Source organism: Vidua macroura, chromosome 2 (genome assembly GCF_024509145.1).
Source record: "Vidua macroura isolate BioBank_ID:100142 chromosome 2, ASM2450914v1, whole genome shotgun sequence".
Classification (NCBI taxonomy): Eukaryota; Metazoa; Chordata; class Aves; order Passeriformes; family Viduidae; genus Vidua; species Vidua macroura.
Window position 1 is genome coordinate 62,912,568 of NC_071572.1, and position 6,067 is coordinate 62,918,634.

Sequence of the window (6,067 nt, forward strand, 5' to 3'; positions counted from 1 at the left end):
GGGCTCAGCTTCAATAGGGTGCAATTGCCTGAATGGGGAAAACGAAGCAGCAGAGCAGCGGGCTTCTGTGCGCACTGAAGGCAATTGCAAGCATGCAGCAGCTGCTCCTTGCCAGCACAGCAGCTGCCTATGTTCTTCTTTCTTGACAAACTCACTGCTGCCCTTCTTTTCAGCAGCTGCCATCGTGTTCTCTGCATCTGGGAGCCTCAGGGGACGAGCAGGATTTTCCCAGGAGGGATGCGTCAGGACTACGTCAAAACCCAGGCAAGTTGTCCTGGAACGCCTTCCATCCGCATGCCAAGAGGGAATTCAGCAGGCAGGGAGAGTGGCAGCCAGCGTCCTCCAGCAGTCTGCCAGCTTCGCACACAAGCCTGCTTCTTGGCGGCTTCGTTCTTCGCCTCTTGCAAGCTACCGCGATCTCTGGCTGCCGGAGGCGGAGAAGCGGCTACTTCGCGCACAGAAGACTGGAGCGGCAGCGGTGCCTTCCGGAGCGCCGCTTCTGCCGAAAGACGCCGGCAACCGGCGCTTCCCTTCGGCCAGCTCCGGAGCGCCGTGTTCTGCCTCTCTAGTCGTCTACATCTTAGCGAAAAACTTCTCCGCTGCATTTCGCAAGGAGAAAGCCTACCAGCACTGCTCACGTTCGCCGATCTTGCCAAGAAATGGGATTTGCTGCTCATGCCAAGGACACTGCACTTTCCTGGGCAAGCTGCAAAGTGCTGGCAGATGGCCGTGCTCTCTGCCGCTCCTTGCCCAGCTTTGGGTAGTAGCGGGCACATTCCAGCCTGGCGAAGGCAAAAAACCTCGAGAGCTTTCACGCAGCTTTAGGAGAGCTGAGATGCTGAAAAGCAGCCAAGCTGAACAGCCGGGCTCAGCTTCAATAGGGTGCAATTGCCTGAATGGGGAAAACGAAGCAGCAGAGCAGCGGGCTTCTGTGCGCACTGAAGGCAATTGCAAGCATGCAGCAGCTGCTCCTTGCCAAGCACAGGCAGCTGCCTATGTTCTTCTTTCTTGACAAACTCACTGCTTGCCCTTCTTTCAGCAGTTGCCATCGTGTTCTCTGCATCTGGGAGCCTCAGGGGACGAGCAGGATTTTCCCAGGAGGGATTCGTCAGGACTACGTAAACACCCAGGCAAGTTGTCCTGGAACGCCTTCCATCCGCATGCCAAGAGGGAATTCAGCAGGCAGGAGAGTGGCAGCCAGCGTCCTCCAGCAGTCTGCCAGCTTCGCACACAAGCCTGCTTCTTGGCGGCTTCGTTCTTCGCCTCTTGCAAGCTACCGCGATCTCTGGCTGCCGGAGGCGGAGAAGCGGCTACTTCGCGCACAGAAGACTGGAGCGGCAGCGGTGCCTTCCGGAGCGCCGCTTCTGCCGAAAGACGCCGGCAACCGGCGCTTCCCTTCGGCCAGCTCCGGAGCGCCGTGTTCTGCCTCTCTAGTCGTCTACATCTTAGCGAAAAACTTCTCCGCTGCATTTCGCAAGGAGAAAGCCTACCAGCACTGCTCACGTTCGCCGATCTTGCCAAGAAATGGATTTGCTGCTCATGCCAAGGACACTGCACTTTCCTGGGCAAGCTGCAAAGTGCTGGCAGATGGCCGTGCTCTCTGCCCGCTCCTGCCCAGCTTTGGGTAGTAGCGGGCACATTCCAGCCTGGCGAAGGCAAAAAACCTCGAGAGCTTTCACGCAGCTTTAGGAGAGCTGAGATGCTGAAAAGCAGCCAAGCTGAACAGCCGGGCTCAGCTTCAATAGGGTGCAATTGCCTGAATGGGGAAAACGAAGCAGCAGAGCAGCGGGCTTCTGTGCGCACTGAAGGCAATTGCAAGCATGCAGCAGCTGCTCCTTGCCAAGCACAGGCAGCTGCCTATGTTCTTCTTTCTTGACAAACTCACTGCTGCCCTTCTTTCAGCAGTTGCCATCGTGTTCTCTGCATCTGGGAGCCTCAGGGGACGAGCAGGATTTTCCCAGGAGGGATTCGTCAGGACTACGTAAACACCCAGGCAAGTTGTCCTGGAACGCCTTCCATCCGCATGCCAAGAGTGAATTCAGCAGGCAGGAGAGTGGCAGCCAGCGTCCTCCAGCAGTCTGCCAGCTTCGCACACAAGCCTGCTTCTTGGCGGCTTCGTTCTTCGCCTCTTGCAAGCTACCGCGATCTCTGGCTGCCGGAGGCGGAGAAGCGGCTACTTCGCGCACAGAAGACTGGAGCGGCAGCGGTGCCTTCCGGAGCGCCGCTTCTGCCGAAAGACGCCGGCAACCGGCGCTTCCCTTCGGCCAGCTCCGGAGCGCCGTGTTCTGCCTCTCTAGTCGTCTACATCTTAGCGAAAAACTTCTCCGCTGCATTTCGCAAGGAGAAAGCCTACCAGCACTGCTCACGTTCGCCGATCTTGCCAAGAAATGGGATTTGCTGCTCATGCCAAGGACACTGCACTTTCCTGGGCAAGCTGCAAAGTGCTGGCAGATGCCGTGCTCTCTGCCGCTCCTGCCCAGCTTTGGGTAGTAGCGGGCACATTCCAGCCTGGCGAAGGCAAAAAACCTCGAGAGCTTTTCACGCAGCTTTAGGAGAGCTGAGATGCTGAAAAGCAGCCAAGCTGAACAGCCGGGCTCAGCTTCAATAGGGTGCAATTGCCTGAATGGGGGAAAACGAAGCAGCAGAGCAGCGGGCTTCTGTGCGCACTGAAGGCAATTGCAAGCATGCAGCAGCTGCTCCTTGCCAAGCACAGGCAGCTGCCTATGTTCTTCTTTCTTGACAAACTCACTGCTGCCCTTCTTTTCAGCAGCTGCCATCGTGTTCTCTGCATCTGGGAGCCTCAGGGGACGAGCAGGATTTTCCCAGGAGGGATGCGTCAGGACTACGTCAAAACCCAGGCAAGTTTGTCCTGGAACGTATTCCATCCGCATGCCAAGAGGGAATTCAGCAGGCAGGAGAGTGGCAGCCAGCGTCCTCCAGCAGTCTGCCAGCTTCGCACACAAGCCTGCTTCTTGGCGGCTTCGTTCTTCGCCTCTTGCAAGCTACCGCGATCTCTGGCTGCCGGAGGCGGAGAAGCGGCTACTTCGCGCACAGAAGACTGGAGCGGCAGCGGTGCCTTCCTGAGCGCCGCTTCTGCCGAAAGACGCCGGCAAACCGGCGCTTCCCTTCGGCCAGCTCCGGAGCGCCGTGTTCTGCCTCTCTAGTCGTCTACATCTTAGCGAAAAACTTCTCCGCTGCATTTCGCAAGGAGAAAGCCTACCAGCACTGCTCACGTTCGCCGATCTTGCAAGAAATGGGATTTGCTGCTCATGCCAAGGACACTGCACTTTCCTGGGCAAGCTGCAAAGTGCTGGCAGATGGCCGTGCTCTCTGCCCCGCTCCTGCCCAGCTTTGGGTAGTAGCGGGCACATTCCAGCCTGGCGAAGGCAAAAAACCTCGAGAGCTTTCACGCAGCTTTAGGAGAGCTGAGATGCTGAAAAGCAGCCAAGCTGAACAGCCGGGCTCAGCTTCAATAGGGGTGCAATTGCCTGAATGGGGAAAACGAAAGCAGCAGAGCAGCGGGCTTCTGTGCGCACTGAAGGCAATTGCAAGCATGCAGCAGCTGCTCCTTGCCAAGCACAGGCAGCTGCCTATCTTCTTCTTTCTTGACAAACTCACTGCTGCCCTTCTTTTCAGCAGCTGCCATCGTGTTCTCTGCATCTGGGAGCCTCAGGGGACGAGCAGGATTTTCCCAGGAGGGATTCGTCAGGACTACGTAAACACCCAGGCAAGTTGTCCTGGAACGCCTTCCATCCGCATGCCAAGAGGGAATTCAGCAGGCAGGAGAGTGGCAGCCAGCGTCCTCCAGCAGTCTGCCAGCTTCGCACACAAGCCTGCTTCTTGGCGGCTTCGTTCTTCGCCTCTTGCAAGCTACCGCGATCTCTGGCTGCCGGAGGCGGAGAAGCGGCTACTTCGCGCACAGAAGACTGGAGCGGCAGCGGTGCCTTCCGGAGCGCCGCTTCTGCCGAAAGACGCCGGCAACCGGCGCTTCCCTTCGGCCAGCTCCGGAGCGCCGTGTTCTGCCTCTCTAGTCGTCTACATCTTAGCGAAAAACTTCTCCGCTGCATTTCGCAAGAGAAAGCCTACCAGCACTGCTCACGTTCGCCGATCTTGCCAAGAAATGGGATTTGCTGCTCATGCCAAGGACACTGCACTTTCCTGGGCAAGCTGCAAAGTGCTGGCAGATGGCCGTGCTCTCTGCCCGCTCCTGCCCAGCTTTGGGTAGTAGCGGGCACATTCCAGCCTGGCGAAGGCAAAAAACCTCGAGAGCTTTCACGCAGCTTTAGAGAGCTGAGATGCTGAAAAGCAGCCAAGCTGAACAGCCGGGCTCAGCTTCAATAGGGTGCAATTGCCTGAATGGGGAAAACGAAGCAGCAGAGCAGCGGGCTTCTGTGCGCACTGAAGGCAATTGCAAGCATGCAGCAGCTGCTCCTTGCCAAGCACAGGCAGCTGCCTAATGTTCTTCTTTCTTGACAAACTCACTGCTGCCCTCTTTTCAGCAGTTGCCATCGTGTTCTCTGCATCTGGGAGCCTCAGGGGACGAGCAGGATTTTCCCAGGAGGGATTCGTCAGACTACGTAAACACCCAGGCAAGTTGTCCTGAAACGCCTTCCATCCGCATGCCAAGAGGGAATTCAGCAGGCAGGAGAGTGGCAGCCAGCGTCCTCCAGCAGTCTGCCAGCTTCGCACACAAGCCTGCTTCTTGGCGGCTTCGTTCTTCGCCTCTTGCAAGCTACCGCGATCTCTGGCTGCCGGAGCGGAGAAGCGGCTACTTCGCGCACAGAAGACTGGAGCGGCAGCGGTGCCTTCCGGAGCACCGCTTCTGCCGAAAGACGCCGGCAACCGGCGCTTCCTTCGGCCAGCTCCGAGAGCGCCGTGTTCTGCCTCTCTAGTCGTCTACATCTTAGCGAAAAACTTCTCCGCTGCATTTCGCAAGGAGAAAGCCTACCAGCACTGCTCACGTTCGCCGATCTTGCCAAGAAATGGGATTTGCTGCTCATGCCAAGGACACAGCACTTTCCTGGGCAAGCTGCAAAGTGCTGGCAGATGGCCGTGCTCTCTGCCCGCTCCTGCCCAGCTTTGGGTAGTAGCGGGCACATTCCAGCCTGGCGAAGGCAAAAAACCTCGAGAGCTTTTCACGCAGCTTTAGGAGAGCTGAGATGCTGAAAAGCAGCCAAGCTGAACAGCCGGGCTCAGCTTCAATAGGGTGCAATTGCCTGAATGGGGAAAACGAAGCAGCAGAGCAGCGGGCTTCTGTGCGCACTGAAGGCAATTGCAAGCATGCAGCAGCTGCTCCTTGCCAAGCACAGGCAGCTGCCTATGTTCTTCTTTCTTGACAAACTCACTGCTGCCCTTCTTTTCAGCAGCTGCCATCGTGTTCTCTGCATCTGGGAGCCTCAGGGACGAGCAGGATTTTCCCAGGAGGGATGCGTCAGGACTACGTCAAAACCCAGGCAAGTTGTCCTGGAACGCCTTCCATCCGCATGCCAAGAGGGAATTCAGCAGGCAGGAGAGTGGCAGCCAGCGTCCTCCAGCAGTCTGCCAGCTTCGCACACAAGCCTGCTTCTTGGCGGCTTCGTTCTTCGCCTCTTGCAAGCTACCGCGATCTCTGGCTGCCGGAGGCGGAGAAGCGGCTACTTCGCGCACAGAAGACTGGAGCGGCAGCGGTGCCTTCCGGAGCGCCGCTTCTGCCGAAAGACGCCGGCAACCGGCGCTTCCCTTCGGCCAGCTCCGGAGCGCCGTGTTCTGCCTCTCTAGTCGTCTACATCTTAGCGAAAAACTTCTCCGCTGCATTTCGCAAGGAGAAAGCCTACCAGCAACTGCTCACGTTCGCCGATCTTGCCAAGAAATGGGATTTGCTGCTCATGCCAAGGACACTGCACTTTCCTGGGCAAGCTGCAAAGTGCTGGCAGATGGCCGTGCTCTCTGCCCGCTCCTGCCCAGCTTTGGGTAGTAGCGGGCACATTCCAGCCTGGCGAAGGCAAAAAACCTCGAGAGCTTTCACGCAGCTTTAGGAGAGCTGAGATGCTGAAAAGCAGCCAAGCTGAACAGCCGGGCTCAGCTTCAA